The sequence below is a fragment of the Schistocerca americana genome, chromosome 1 (assembly GCF_021461395.2).
Source record: "Schistocerca americana isolate TAMUIC-IGC-003095 chromosome 1, iqSchAmer2.1, whole genome shotgun sequence".
NCBI classification, from domain to species: Eukaryota; Metazoa; Arthropoda; class Insecta; order Orthoptera; family Acrididae; genus Schistocerca; species Schistocerca americana.
The window spans coordinates 114623464-114640101 of NC_060119.1; the positions used below are offsets into that span (position 1 = coordinate 114623464).

At 43.8% G+C, this 16638-nt stretch overlaps 1 protein-coding gene across 1 annotated transcript in view; it reads left to right on the forward strand.

Annotated features, from left to right (window-relative positions):
* Positions 1-10305, forward strand: part of LOC124604136 (mesoderm posterior protein 1-like) — a 58922-nt gene extending 48617 nt beyond the window's left edge. Inside the window, exon 3 of the mRNA XM_047136456.1 lies at positions 9826-10305. The gene's annotated coding sequence lies outside the window, so the exon portion shown is untranslated. The remainder of the gene's footprint in view (positions 1-9825) is intronic.
* The last annotated feature ends 6333 nt before the right edge of the window (positions 10306-16638 follow it).

Genomic DNA, 16638 nt, shown 5'->3' on the forward strand with positions numbered 1-16638 from the left:
GTGGAGGAGGAGGAGGGGTGGGAGAATGTAGGAGTGCCCACAAAGGCACGCTGGAGAGAGAAGTGTTGCCGAACTAACGCGTCCTTCTGTTTTGTGACCATGAGGAAGAATCTGCCTCTACATTAAATGTCAACACTGTGAAAAATGCTGCAGTACAGTCTCTAAGATAAATTTTCGCCACAGCAGTCGTACAAAATTATTATGTTATGTTTTCAATATTTTCTCGTAACTTTCTTCAGGTTTCTAGTGTTTTTGTAATGCACTATTTGCAAACACGACTTCGTTAATTTTTGTTCCCGTCGCACTCTTCCAGTCGAACAGGAAGGGCAGATATAAGTAACGGGCGTCGTAAACCTCCACCAGGGGCTGCATTATGAGCGCATACTTCCCTCTGTTGCATGTACTTGCACGTTTTACCTTCTGCAAAGGTGGTTCTCTTTTACCACCGTGGACGAGATATACAACACAACGTTAGCAAGCGCAATTACGTATCGGTATCCAGTTAGCATATGTGAAAGAGAGGTTAGTATATTTCCAAGCGGCTGTAAATTAACAACGACGACACGTTTCCTATTAATAAAGATACAATTTCATCAGAAATGTCTTTCGAGCAGCCTAATAGTTTTGAATCAGAGAGCGCTTGTTTAACACTAAACAGAATAACGAGTTATTTCACGACTTTCCAACCAACGGCGAGCAACAGGTAATGAAAAAGCTACAATCAACGTGTCTCGTCCATGTTACTAGCTAGATATGAGTCTAGCTTAGCTGCCATAGAGGAACAAAGTCATCCACTTGACTTCTCTAGTGTAACATTTTCCTATCATTATGTATTTAAAGTTGTAGAAACAAATGTGTCACTACTTCTGATCACAGAGCAGGCTTTTACTGTAGCTCCTACTAAATTAAACCAGCACTGTGACAACAGAAATTTCTTGTGGATCGTAATGTGCGCGAAAATCATATTGTTCGCCTTTGTCATCGATGTCAGAACTCTCTGCAGAAAAGGGACATATCACACACCAAGTATTTGATTATTCAGTTTCGAACGTGCAAGAACTCGCGTAAGCTATTTAATGATCTACAGGCTTTTTTCAGGCAGAATACGGATATTTCCTAGCGTTTTAAAGAGGACCTTCTGAAAAAGGTCATTATACAATCTGAACCGGGATGGTAGTTGGAGCTATACGCATATGACATTTAGTTTCAGAAATCATTAGAGAATTCAATATTGTGATCTCCCCAGTGTCAGGAGTGGGCCGAGAACACCAAATTTCAGGCATTACCACTCACCACGGACAACGAAATGGCCGACAGCCTTCACTTAACGACCGAGAGAAGAAATGTTTGCATAGAGTTAGCAGTGCTAACAGACAACAAACGTTGCGTGAAACAAAGGGAGAAATCAATGTGGGATGTACGACGAAGGTACCCGTTTGGACACTGCGCCGAAATTTATCGTTAATGAGCTATGGCAGCAGACGACCGACGCAAGTGACTTTGCTAACAGTCCCTGGAATACTGGAAAATCGTTGACTGGTGATATGAGGTTCGGTTTATAGTGTGGCGCAGATCCCCGAAGCCATGGATCAAAGTTATCAACAAGCCACTGAGCAAGCCATAATGTTTTGGGTTGTGTTTATAGGGAATTTACTGGGTCCTATAGGCCAACTTAACCGATCACTGACTGGAAATGTCTATGTTAGACTACATGGAGACCATCTGCAACCACTCATGGACTTCATGTTCCCAAACAACGACGGTATTTTCATGTATAACAATGCGCCATGTCAGCGGAATACAATTTCTCGCGATTGGTTTGAAGAACGTTCTAGACAGCTCCAGCGAATGATCTGGCCACCATGATCGCCCGATATGAACCTCATCGAACATTTATGGAACATAACCGAGAGGTCAATTCGTGCATAAAATGTTTCACCGGAGGCACATGTTGTGGTCTGGCAAGACAGCCAATCCACTGGGAGGAAGCCGAAAGGCACACGTTTCAGCTCACGCAGGCTGGCGTGAGGTCTGGAACAGTTAAAGGAGTTGAGTCTAGTAAAAAAAGTACGTAGCTTCTGGAATACTTAACTTTAATCCATAATTGGTGAACATAGCTCTTGACGGTACAGGTATTACAACATCAATAGTAACTGGTAATGGCGCCTTGCTAGGTCGTAGCAAATGACGTAGCTAAAGGCTATGCTAACTATCGTCTCGGCAAATGAGAGCGTAATTTGTCAGTGAACCATCGCTAGCAAAGTGGGCTGTACAACTGGGGCGAGTGCTAGGAAGTCTCTCTAAACCTGCCGTGTGGCGGCGCTCGGTCTGCAATCACTGATAGTGGCGACACGCGGGTTCGACGTATACTAACGGACCACGGCTGATTTAAAGGCTACCACCTAGCAAGTGTGGTGTCTGGCAGTGCACAGCACATTCGCAATTATGGACGGCTATAGAGACAGCATGGCTCAATTGTTCTGCAGGGAACTTCCATCGACTTGTTGAGTCCATGGCATGTCGAGCTGCTACACTACGCCAGGCAAAAGTAGGTCCGACACGATATTAGGAGCCGGCTGGAGTGGCCGGGCGGTTCTAGGTGCTACAGTCTGGAACCGAGCGACCGCTACGGTCGCAGGTTCGAATCCTGCCTCGGGAATGGATGTGTGTGATGTCCTTAGGCTAGTTAGGTTTAAGTAGTTCTAAGTTCTAGGGGACTGATGACCTCAGCAGTGAAGTCCCATAGTGCTCAGAGCCATTTGAACCATATTAGGAGGTATCCAATGACTTTTGTCACCTCATTGTAAATGAACCGACTCAAGATGAGAACCTTCTCCGAAACCTGTCTTGCTATTAAATCAAGACTATGTGTTTGTTTGCCCAAGGCAGAATCACATTTCCGTGTCATATATGAGTATGTTTTCTTACTGAGATGGGATATTATTCTAAAACACATGATCTTTTGAAAAATTTTGGGAAATGATAACAGTAGTGAAACGTGTCGTCTGTCTGGAAAATGAGTTAGAGAAGCATTACACATTTCTGAAAAGACAGTGCTTATTTTTTGGAAACAAGTCTTTAATAGTCTGTTGGGAACACCTCAAATCCAGATGAGCTGTTATCTTCGAGAGACCAAAATGCTTTTCTTGATTTGAGGAGGAGTAGTGCGTGCGACATCTATAAGATTTAATTTCATGCAAGTTACTATTTCAACATCCCCTACTGATTTTTCTTCTGATTTTTCTCTTAATACTTTCTACTACATTTAAGAAATGATTATTAAACATATCTGGTGCCTGTGACTATCGTTTATAATCCTTCCATTTATATTAATAATGATGTTTTCCTCTTGTGTGGCTTCTTGTCCCGTCTCTCGTTGTGCTCCATTCCTTTCAGTCTTTAGTCTGCTTTCGGAGTTATTGATTTCTAACATAACGTCCATCTTTCTTGATTTTTAATGATTTCTCTTGGTAATTTTGAGTAGTTTTAGTAGTGTACAACTACTACAAGATCTTTACTTGTTGTTGCCATCCGATACATTTCCCTGGTTTATGCATGTTGACGTGTTGAAAACTGCACAGATGAGTTACCGGTATTTCACTTTCACAGTGGAACAGTTGTTCACCTCGATCGAAATTTTACGGTAGTGCAAGCTCCACTGCGGCTACCAACTACCTACCATCTTCAGATCTACACTCATGCTCATAAATTAAGGATAATTGCAGAATGTGGTGCTACACAACTGGCACACAACTGCACACAACTGGCGCTAATAACATAGGCACATAAGGAATACTCACGACAGAGATATCTAAGTCCACGGTATTGGTGATAAGTTGAGAAAAACGTCCCGCAGTACAAGTGCTACAAAACACCACTGTTTCCTGCGCATGTACCTCGACATCAATATGGGATATGATCACCATACACACGTACACAGGCCGCACAACGGGTTGGCATATTCTGGATCAGGTGGTCGAACAGCTGCTGGCGTATAGCCTCCCATTCTTGCACCAGTGCCTGTTGGAGCTCCTGAAGCGTCCTAGGGGTTTGAAGACGTGCAGCGATACGTCGACTGAGAGCATCCCAGACGTGCTCGATGGGGTTTAGGTCTGGACAACAGGCAGGCCGCTCCATTCGCCTGATATCTTCTCTTTCATGGAACTCCTCCACGATGGCAGCTCGGTGAGGCCGTGCGTTATCATCCATCAGGAGGAAGGTGGGACCCACTGCACCCCTGAAAAGGCGGACATGGTGTTGCAAAATGACGTCCCGATACACCTGACCTGTTACAGTTCCTCTGTCAAAGACATGCAGGGGTGTACGTGCACCGATCATAATCCCACCCCACACCATCAAACCACGACCTCCATACAGGTCCCTTTCAAGGTCATTAAGGGGTTGGTATCTGGTTCCTAATTCACGCCAGATGAAAACTCGGCGAGAACCACTGTTCAGACTATGCCTGGACTTGTCCATGAACATAACCTGGGATCACTGTTCCAGTGACCATGTTCTGTGTTCTTGACACCAGGCTTTACGGGCTCTCCTGTGACCAGGGGTCTGTGGAATGCACCTTGCAGGTCTCCGGGAGAATAAACGATGTCTGTTCAATCGTCTGTAGACTGTGTGTCTGGAGACAACTGTTCCAGTGGCTGCGGTAAGGTCCCGAGCAAGGTACCTGCAGTACTCCGTGGCCTTCTGCGGGCACTGATGGTGAGATAATGGTCTTCTTGTGGTGTTGTACACTGTGGACGTCCCGCACTGTAGCGCCTGGACACGTTTACTGTCTGCTAGAGTCGTTGCCATAATCTTGAGATCACACTTTATGGCACACGGAGGGCCCGTGCTACGACCTGCTGTGTTTGACCAGCCTCCAGTCACCCTAGTACTCTAACCCTCATAACGTCATCAATATGCGTTATTTGAGCCATTTTCAACAGACAGTCACCATTAGCACGTCTGAAAACGTCTGCAGTCTTTCTCGCTGCACCGTACTCTGATATGCATCAACACACCTCTGCATATGTGGACTGCTGTCAGCGCCACCGTGCGACGACCGCAGGTCAAACGCACCGCATGGTATTACCCCGGGGTGTTTTAAACCCGCAAATCGTCCAAAAGAGCGTTTTTTCACCATGTATCAGAATTATCCTTAATTTATGAGCATGAGTGTATTTGAAAAGGTCACGGAAGTGCAGCCGAATGTTTACTACCAAGACGGTCATTGTCTCGGCGATCTCATCCTCTGCCATTCTCATTCACAAGCCACAAGTGACACTTCCTTTGCTATATAGCAATAATTCGTGTGTTAGAGAACCCTCCACCCCTCCCCCCGGTCCCTTTTAAGACATCAAGCTCAACTGAATTCACCCGCTGCGTTCTCGTCATGTTACCAGTCAAATCCGAGGTGAAAGTGTATTACATTGTTTATTGGTAAGCATGTAAAGTGCCAATGATGATTCCCTCTTCGAAGTGATGACGTGTCACGAGACACCCCTATCTGCGGTGGGATACCAGCGTGACTGTCGCTCGCCACACATCCCGAAAGCCGGGAGTGGTGTTCTTTGGTGCCATTTAGTTTCACAGCAGGTCACCTTCAGTTGTCGTCCGCGTTACCTTTGGAGTACAGCGGTACGTCGACAGTATTCTACGCCCCGTTTTGTCCGCCTTCGACGCGAGCCATCTCGAGCTTACATTACAGCAAGATAAATCCTTCTGCACACGGCGAGAGTTTCTACTGCTTGCTTTCGTGCTTGCCAAATTCTGCTTTGGCCAGCAAGGTTACCGGATGCCTCCCCAATAGCAAACTTTGGAGCATTATAGGCAGAGTCCTCCAACCAGCCCGCGATTTTGAGGATCTAATGGGTCAACTGGACTGAATTTGGCATGATATCCTTCACGAGGACGTTTAACAACTCTATCAATCAATGGACAAGCGAATAACTCCTTGCATATGGGCAAGAGGTGGAGCTACGCGTTTCTGACTTGCTCAATTTGTGAACCTCTTTTTCTTGAATAAGTCATTCAGTTTTTCTGAATTTGTAATCATCTGTTTGTCTGCACACCTACGTCACATCTACAGCCTTTCCTCGCTTTTGGATGACTCCTTCGTGGTAGATATTTAAGAGTGTACGAGTAAATAAGTGAAGCAGAAACGAATCGGTAACCATTCTAGCGGCGGTACGGGCCGCACTTGTGGAAATTTACTGCCTTAAGCGTCTTTGACAAACAGTGAGATTGCCATGGACCGGCGCCTAGAAGGCGCATCTCACCAACGACGATGAAGAGGTTGGTTCAAATGGCTCTAAGCACTATGGGACAAGGTCATCAGTCCCCTAGAACTACTTAAACCTAACTAACCTAAGGACATCACACACATCCATGCCCGAGGCAGGATTCGAACCTGCGACCGCAGCAGCAGCGCGGTTCCGGACTGAAGCGCCTAGAACCGCTAGGCCACAGTGGCCCGCGATGAAGAGATCCATGAAGGTTTTGACGCTAGTGATGTTCAGAGATGGTGTTCTAACTCTAGTACGATGAGTATTTTTCTAGAGGCGTTGCCGCAAATGTGGCGTCGGAATACTGATGACTGTCTAATACCCTAACGAAAAGGACATGTTTCTCGAATAATGGCTGAAGCTTCAGTCAAACCGGCAACTAGCTCTTCCGGAGTGTCTACTGGTGTCTCACACACCAAAAGCCCCTTTTCCCCACAAAAAATTGAATCGGTAGTAGTGAGGTCGGCAGAGAGGTGTTGGCCACAGTACTGGTCCATCCTTCCTAATCAACCGACTGGGGGAAACGTTATTAAATATTCTCTGACATCAACGGAGTGTTGTGGTAGGGCACCTTCATTTTGGAACCGTAATTTTTTTCTTTATTTTCCACGTCTAGGTCCACAATGACGAGCAAATCTCCGTGGTCATGGAACGTGTCAGTACACGAAATTACAACAGAAAAGTAATGGCAGACAAAATAAAATGTTTATGAATTATAAAAAGACGTCAAGCTATAGGTAAGTTTATTTAAACGCAATCAACAATATAACATAGGAATCAGCTTGATTTTTCAAGGAATTCGTCGACCTAATAGAAGGAGTGAGCCATGAGGAAACTATCTAGTTTGGATTTGAAAGAGCGTGGATAATTGCTGAGATTTTTGAATCCTTGTTATTAATTATTGAAAATAATTTAAAAAATTTGAGTCGTTGACTCGCCTCGGAAGATGTTGCCCGCAGTTGGCAACGAAACACCAGGAAGAACAAGTTTTACGAATCTACTTTGGCCTCTCAACCCGGAAGCTTTAACTAATGAGATTCAACATAGTTCATGTTTACACTGCACACGAAAGCCCATTCCCGCACAGTAAACAACCAACTTCAAACACAAACTGCCGTTTGTGCAAATGATTAAACTCAAGTAGTAACGTCTACCAACTTGGTCACTTGATTGTAGCACAAATGAGGCGCTGAGATCGATAAGGTCCAAAAGCACGCCACCGACGATCCCACATTTCAATGAGTATCAGAGAAACCAGTGATACAGCTTTTCGTAAATTATATAAAATGTGGGACTACAGCACAGATTAACCTGATTCACCGCAAGATCAACAGATTTCACAAGTATGAATAAATGCTACAGTCTCACAATCGACGGTGATGTGCTGTAGGTCCTTATGATTCTTAGCGCCTCAGATGGGACTGATGAAATTCATAACTTCATATGCTGAAACTCATCCGGAAACCCACAAAATAGCTTTGCTGTCACAACTTTAACATATTCTGACGTCCGATATAAATTTACTACAGTATATAGTGAGTGAATTAGCATATCTGAGGAGAGTGTTATCGTGTTGCGGGATTTATGCCGAACGAACGGGGATACAATTCTTCCGCAGTGTACTACCATCTGGAGGCACGGACGTAAAACTCTAGATGAGTGGCTAGCGCTAGCTGTGCAAGGTGTCGACAGTTACGGTGTTCACATCCCCTCGTGCTCTTACACAGCAGCCGCTACAGGTATTATAAGCACGATAATCGAGCCCGACCATTCACGGTCAGAAGCGAGTAAACACGCTGGACGCGTGACATCCCAGTCAGTTTTCTCTGAGCCTCAGTCGCTTTGCAGTATGCACGAAATTTTCAGGTACTGAGGCTGCTGTTAGCGCTACAGACAATGTTATCTTGGAGATATCGGTGTGTAGCTAACATCAGATAAGGATGTTGCTCTTGGTCGACATCATACCGATTTCCGGCAGACGTTTCGGACAAGATTCAAAAAATGGTTCAAATGGCTCTGAGCACTATGGGACTTAACAACTCAGGTCATCAGTCCCCTAGAACTTAGAACTACTTAAACCTAACTAAACTAAGGTCATCACACACATCCATGCCCAGGATTCGAACCTGCGACCGGAGCGGACGCCCGGTTCCAGACTGAAGCGCCTAGAACCGCTCGGCCACCAGCGGCCGGCGGACAAGATTCAAATGGCACTGAGCACTATGGGACTTAACTTCTGAGGTCATCAGTCCCCTAGAACTTAGAACTACTTAAACCTAATTAACCTAAGGACATCACACACATCCATGCCCAAGGCAGGATTCGATTCTGCGACCGTAGTGGTCGCGCGGTTCTAGACTGTAGCGCCTAGAACTGCTCGGCCATTCGGATAAGGATGGTACATTGTAATGCATTCACACCTGGAGATTTGGATTCCTGTCTGTCCTAGGAACGTATCCCAAAAACGGGATCAAATGGCGTCTTTAGGCAGGAAGGCGTAAAACACTCCTAAACTTCGTGGATACACATTCTGTTCAACAACCCTTGTTATCCTGAGAATGTTCTAAATGTCGTAACGGGTTGCATTAGAGAACGTATTTTATTCAGCTGGAGCTGTCATTTATTCCTGTTTACTGTGAACGGTTAAGGATGGCATGTCGCCAATATAAAGCATGTACTAGACAAAGAAATATTTTAAATTTGTTTTTGCGACAGGGTTATCCATTGCCCCAGACAACAGCGCACATTTATGTGTATGTATGTGTGTGCGTGTGCTTGCGTGTGTGTGTGTGTGTGTGTGTGTGTGTGTGTGTGTGTGTGTGTGTGTGTGTTTGAGGGTTGTGCTGTTTAAGTGTGTATGTCTGTGTGTGTGCGCGATAAAATTTCGCAAGGAGAACTTTCTCTTCCTCGCTATTCTCACGTTATAGGTCATGTAACAAACAATGACGTATTGATAGACAAGTTGAACAGTGACAAGTTGGAAGCTGTAAACTTAGGTAAAATACTTATCATTTTCTCAGTAAAACTTAAGCGACATCTTGCAGTTTGTGGAAAAGAACTGTAAACCAGCATTACTTCGTATAACTGACCACTCTTCCATTTGTCGTTTCTCATTCTTCCCGTCCAGCTTCAATACATTTTTACAGAGAACACCTGGATTGCTGCTTTCCGCCCTCAATTCTACAACGACAATGTCTCTTTAAGATAATATAACTGACTTGACAGGAAAGAAAAAATATTAGAAATATTCTCATACATTCAAACTCATAAACACTTACATTTTGTTACTAATGTCGAATACAAATGAATCACGCCATTCTACAAGGATTGTCTTTCCGTCGCATAGTATTGTAAGTCAGCTTTTTCACCTTACGCAGCTGAATGACATAGCAGGTCAAGTACTGTGCGGTTCAATCCGAAAATTCCATTATATTTTTCTTTGCTGTATTATCTAACTGTGAACAATTTAGCAAGGTATTCGGCAGGACAGCTGCCGTTACACAAATTCCTTCACGTAATGCCCTGGTGTTTTTGTCTCTTGCAGGGCCGTGATGCGAGTAACTGCGCCACGAGAACCAGTTCGTCCCGCAGCAGCGACCGCGGCTTGCGGGTGACGTCACAGTCAGCAGGGGAGCCAGTGACGTCACCAGAGTGCTGCGGTCCGCGTGCTTTGCCTGAAGATGGCACTGCGTTCGCCGTATCTACTGCGTGTGCTGAATAGCTACACAGACATTGCTCAGTACAAAGTGATGTTTCCTGCGATTGAGCGTTTTGAGATTATTTAAGATTCTTCTGCACTCATTCCCAATAGAAACAATAAACTTTAAGCTTATGAAAAGTACTCTATTCTTATACTGTTTTGTAGCTCATAAGACTGTGTGAGGTTAAAGTGTTGAAGTAAAGCTGACTAAGTTATTTTGCATGGATTTAACTACTGAAAAAAGTACAATACATGTTTCACATGCGACTTACATAGTATGTAGTAATCCATTCCTTTTTCTCAGATAACAGTTACAAGAATAAAATGACAATGGTGTTCCATACTATGTTATTCACTGGTGGTCTTTTTTTTCCCGAGCTACTGTTTTGTAGAGCTTTCAATAACGTTGAAGTAATGACTGCAATCGTCAGGGGCATCAACTTGGTACCATATTTCTAGATTTCCACAATACTCTTGACACCGTTCCTTCCAAGAGACTTCTAATCATTTTGCGTGTCTTTAGAGTATCGCTTTAGTGTGCGACCGGATTCGTGATTTACTGTCAGAAAGGTTACAGTAAATAGCAATCGACGAAAAATCGTCAAATAAAACGGAAATGATATCCGATATTCCACGAGGAAGTCTTATAGGCCCTCTGCGATTCATAATCTAAATCAGTTGGTTCAAATGGCTCTGAGCACTATGGGACTTAACATCTGAGGTCATCAGTCCCCTAGAACTTAGAAATACTTAAACTTAACTAATCTAAGGACATCACACACATCCATGCACGAGGCAGGATTCGAACCTGCGACCGTAGCGGTTGCGCGGTTCCAGACTGAAGCGCCTAGAACCTCTTGGCCACCAGCGCCCGGCTCTAGATCAGTGAATTAGGAGACAGCCTTAGCGGTTCTCTTAGATTGTTTGCAGATGTTGATGTCGTTTACTGTACAGTTAAGTCATCACTAGATCAAAACAAATTGCAAATTGATTTAGATGAAATAGCTGTACGGTGTGAAAAGTGGTAGTTGACTCTATGTAATGTAAAGTATGATGTTATCCACATAAGTTGAATAACGAATCCTTTAAATTTGGGTCACACAATAAATCCCACAAATTTATAGGCTGTCAATTCAGCTAAATGCCTAGGAATTAGAATTACGAACAACTGAAATTGGAAGCTCACATAGATTATGTTGTGGGGAAGGCAAACCAAAGACTACCTTCTATTGTCAGACCACTTATATGATGTAACAATTTCACTAAAGAGACTACCTACATTACGTTTTTCCGCCGTCTGCTAGAGTAGTGCAGTGCGGTATGGGATACTTACCAAATAGGATTGACGGAGGACACCGGAAACGTCTCGAGGAAGGCAGCACGTTTTGTATTATCACGAAATAGGGGAGAGAGTGTCACGCATAAATTGAGCGATCTTTGGTGACAGTTGTTAAAACAATGGCGGTTTTCGTTGCGGCGAGATCTTTTCACGTAATTTCAGTCACAAACTTTCTCCACTGAATATGAAAATATTTTATTTTCCCCAATCTAGGTAGAAATGACCTTCGTTATAAAACAAGAGAAATCAGAGCTGGTACAGAAAGATTTAAGTGTTCAATTTTTACCACTCGCTGTTAGAGAATGGAGCAGTAGAAACATAGTCTGAAGATGGTTCGAAGGACCCTCTGTCAGGCACTTAAGAGTGAATTGCAGTGTGATCGTGTGGATGTAGATGAAAACCTGAATTTTTGACTTCCCCACTTTTCCCTAACTATTTCGGTTTTTTTTATTTGAATCCAGAACCACGTCATTTGAAATCCCGCTCGTTACTCATTCGATACTATTTTAAAGACTGTTGTTACATTGCTGCATTAAAGTTTTGAGAAATATGTCTTGGAGATTTTCGCTTTTGTGTTTTCATATCTTCTGTCTGTTACTTTACCAACGAAACAGGCACATGTCTTACGTGCTGCTCCATTGCATTTAGAGTGCAGCAAGATGAATAAATTGCTCAAAATAAAAGAGAAAACGATTTTTCTCTGGCTTCGTGACCTGCCTATTATGGTTTTCCTGATGATAAGCCTCTCTCGCAGTACTTTTTAATCATAGAACGTAAAGTAATATGTGTAGTGGAGTCGGAAGTAAGACTATTTTCTCAAGGCAGATGACAGAGCGTACTGTTTCTCCAATCGTGAATAGCACAATGTGGCTTGTGTATATTGTCCAGTCAGTCAACTTGCCCTGTTGGGTCGGATGGAGCTTATACCGAACGCATGAAGATTTAGCTGTAGTGGAAGTTCCCTGCGTACACCACAGTGACGTCATTCAAACATTCAGCCGCTATTATGATTGACAAAACACTGACCATCTACTTCGTGGTGGCCGCCCACGGTCAACAACACTAATTGTCGACCGCTGTTTATAAACACTGCTCCGTTGGTACCCTGAGCAGAATGCTCTAGCGTGTGCGAAATTTTTTGACAAAGTAGAGGTGTAAAGAATTAAATTGATTCAGTTGCCCTATCTGTTAAAATCTCTATCAGCAAGTAAAACCGTCTTGTCGGCAGTCTACTGTCCAAAAACTCGTGCCACCATCGGAGTTAGACTTTGCATGAGGTGTTTTCGGCAGAAAGGGCGTAAGATAGTAAGAGTATATCAATGGAAATACACACTGATGAGACAAAAGTCATGGATAGCTATTATATCGTGTAGTACCTCCTATTGTCGGTGTACTGTAGCATCCCGACGTGGCATGGACTAAACAACTTTTTGACAGTCCTCTGCAGAAATATTGAGCCATGCTGCCTCTATTATAGCAATCCATAGTTGAGGAAGTTTTACCGGTGCAGAATTTCGTGCACTAACAGACCGCTCGATTATGTCCCATAAATATTCGATGATATTCCTGTACGGCTATCTGATTGGCCAAACCATTCGCTCGGACTGTCCAGAATGTTCATCTACACCTACATGGATACTCAGAAAATCACATTAAGTACCTGGCAGAGGGTTCATCGAACCACCTTTACAAATCTCTATTATTCGAATCTCGTATAGCGCGCGGAAAGAATGAACACCTAAATCTTTCCGTACGAGCTCTGATTTCCCTTATTTTATCCTGGTGATCGCTCCTCCTTATGTAGGTCGGTGTCAACAAAATATTCTCGCATTGTCAGGAGAAAGTTGGTGATTGGAATTTCGTGAGAAGCTCCTCATTTCTGTGACACTCTCTCCCATATTTCGTGATAATACAAAACGTTCTGCATTTCTTTGAACTTTTTCGATGTATTCCGTCAGTCCAATCTGGTAAGGATCCAACACCGGGCAGCAGTATTCTAAAAGAAGACGGACAAGCCTAGTGTAGGCAGTCTCCTTAGTAGGTCTGTTACATTTTCTAAGGTCCTGCCAACAAAACGCAGTCTTCGCTTAGCCTTCCCCACAACATTTTCTATGCGCTCCTTCCAATTTAAGTTGTTCGTAATTGTAATGCCGAGGTATTTAGTTGAATTTACAGCTATTACATTAGACTAATTTACCGTGTAAACGAAGTTTAACGAGTTACTTTTAGCACTCATGTGGATGCCCTCACACTTTTCGTTATTTAGGGTCAACTGCCACTTTTCGCACCATTCAGATATCTTTTCTAAATCGTTTTGCAGTTTGTTTTGATCTTCTGATGACTTCATTAGTCAATAAACGACAGCGTCATCTGCAAACAACCGAAGACGGCTGCTCAGATTGTCTCCCAAATCGCTTATATAGATAATGAACACCAAAGGGCCTATAATGTTACCTTGGGGGACTCCAGAAATCACTTATGTTTTACACGATGACTTTCCGTCAGTTTCTATGAACTGTGACCTCTCTGACAGGAATTCACAAATCCAGTCACATAACTGAGACGCTATTCCATAAGCACGCAATTTCACTACGAGCCGCTTGTGTGCTACAGTGTCAAAAGCCTTCCGGAAATCCAGAAATACGGAATTGATCTGAAATCCCTTGTCAATAGCACTCAACACTTCATGTCAATAAAGAGCTAGTTGTGTTTCACAGGAACGATGTTTTCTAAACCCATGTTGACTGTGTGTCAATAGACCGTTTTCTTCGAGGTAATACATAATGTTCAAACACAATATATGTTCCAAAATACTGCTGCACATCGACGTTAACCTTATGGCACTGTAATTTGGTGGATTACTCCTACTACCTTTCTTGAACATTGGTGTGACCTGTGCAACTTTCCAGTCTTTGGGTACGGATCTTTCGTCGAGTTGGTTCTCCAAACCAATCGCGAACAAGTGCGGCCTGGTGACATGGCACATTGTCATTCATAAATATTCCATCACTGTTTGAGAACATGACGCCCGTGAATGGTTGCAAATGGTTTCCAAGTGGCCGAATGTCCAGAAGACCCTGTCCATTCCATATCAACGCAGCCCAGATGATTATGATTCCACCACCAGTTTGCACGGTGCTTTGTTGACAATCTGGGTCCATGGATGCTTAGGGTCTGTACCACACTCTAACCCTGCCATCAGCTCTTAACAACTGAAGTAAGAGCTTGTCTGACAAGTCACGGTTTTCCAGTCGTCTAGAGACCAACCGATATGGTCACGAGCCCACGAGAGGCGCTGAAGGCGATGTCGTGATGTTACCAAAGGCACTCGCTTCGTCCATCTGCTACAAGAGTCCATTAGCGCCAAAGTCCGCCGCACTTGCCTAACGGATACGTTCATAATACCGCCAACATTGGTTTCTGCGGTTATTTCACGCAGTATTACTTGTATGTTAGCACTGGAGTGACCCAACTGTTTGGCTCTAACTACCATTCCGTGTTAACTGCTGTCATAGAGCCGTAATCACCTCGGAAAGCTTTTAGCATGAATCACCTGAACACAAATGACAGATACGCCAATGCACTGCCCTTTTATACCTTGTGAGCTCGATACTACCGTCTTCTGTATATGTGCCTATCGCTACCCCATGACCTCAGTGTATTAATCTTTCGAAAACAAATTTAAATGTGAGAAGTGCAACGATATGAATGCACAGGTCTGGATTACTCGAATAGTCGACTAACCGTCCTCTGGAGGACTTAATAGTAATTAAAGAAAACGCCAGAACAAAAAATTCCTTAAGAGTGAAACCTGAAAACCATTATTAGAAACAATGTAGAAATTGTGACTGATAATGCGAGATGAGAGATTCGGACACAAAGAGCAATGAGTGAGACACATCTTACCCTGTCAGCATCAACGAGCCATGTGCAGGATGCTCAGAAGGTAAGAAGCGAGCGACCGTGATTTCTGCTGGTGAGGTAAGTTTGTACATACTCCCGCGACGCAAGGAGATACCTGATTTTACACACGACTGATTCCAATGTAGTGGAAACCATTTCATGTTAACTATAGGTGGCGGCGACGTCCATGCTTATGAATTAAAAACACCGTCGTGTATCTGCAAAATGAACAGACTCTGTCCGAAGTCTGCCTAAGAGTGAGCTCGGAGAGCAGGTCTCCAAGATTTTATTGTCTCGGAGCAAACGCAGTAGAGTGCCGACTCCTGAACTCCTGAACAAATGGTTCAAATGGCTCCGAGTACTATGAGACTTAATGTCTGAGGTCATCAGTCCCCTAGAACTAAGAACTACTTAAACCTATCTAACATAAGGACATCACACAAGTCCATGTCCGAGGCAGAATTCGAACCTGCGACCGTAGAGGTCGCGCGGTTCCAGACTGCAGCGACTAGAACCGCTCCGCCACCCCGGCCGGTCACTCCTGAACAAAGCCGGCCGTTGTGGCCGAGCGGTTCTTAGCGCTTCAGTCTGGAACCGCGCGACCTCTACGGTTGCGGTTTCGAATCCTGCCTCGGGCATGGACTTGTGTGACGTCCTTAGGTTAGTTAGGTTTAAGTAGTTCTTAGTTCTAGGGGACTGATGACCTCAGATGTTAAGTCCCATAGTGCTCAGAGCCATTTTTTCCCTGAACAAAACTATTCTCTTTAACAAACCTTTCTGGGGAGATAGCGCTGACCACTCCAACACATTTTGACCGGACGGGCGACAAAGACTCACTGGCGTTGAAGCTTGCCTTTCTGCAATGGCACCAGCAGGGCGATCCCCGCGATAGGGCGATCTGGTTCTACACTGTTGTGTCTGCATAACGACTTTGAATGCAACGGCGTTGTTCTTCCCCAATTTACACTATCTTCTCACTTGTTCAGTTTAATTATTTGGCTGATATTAAAACTGAATCGCTCCTACCAGTGGTCCGGCATCTAGGCATCGCACTGGTGGGCTCATAAGGTCAAAGATAGCTTTTGGAAAGCTGTAACCGCCATTTGACTGTACAACAGGTTTTATTCTACAATCTAGATTTCGGCCTTAGACCATTATCAAGTGTTACAAATAGTAAAAATCATTAGATTTGAGTAGAACACAAGTCATCACCAAAACATGTCATTGTGAAATAAAACAGGTCACCAAATCACAAGTTTTAAACTTTCCTACACTGTGTAGCAAAGTTTAAAACTTATGATTTGATCATCTATTTTATTCCATAAACGTATCAAGTGAAGTGCTAACTGCCAGTAAATTAGCCTATTACACAAATGTTCTGGCATTTACTTTTGACAAAATTGATTTATATAACC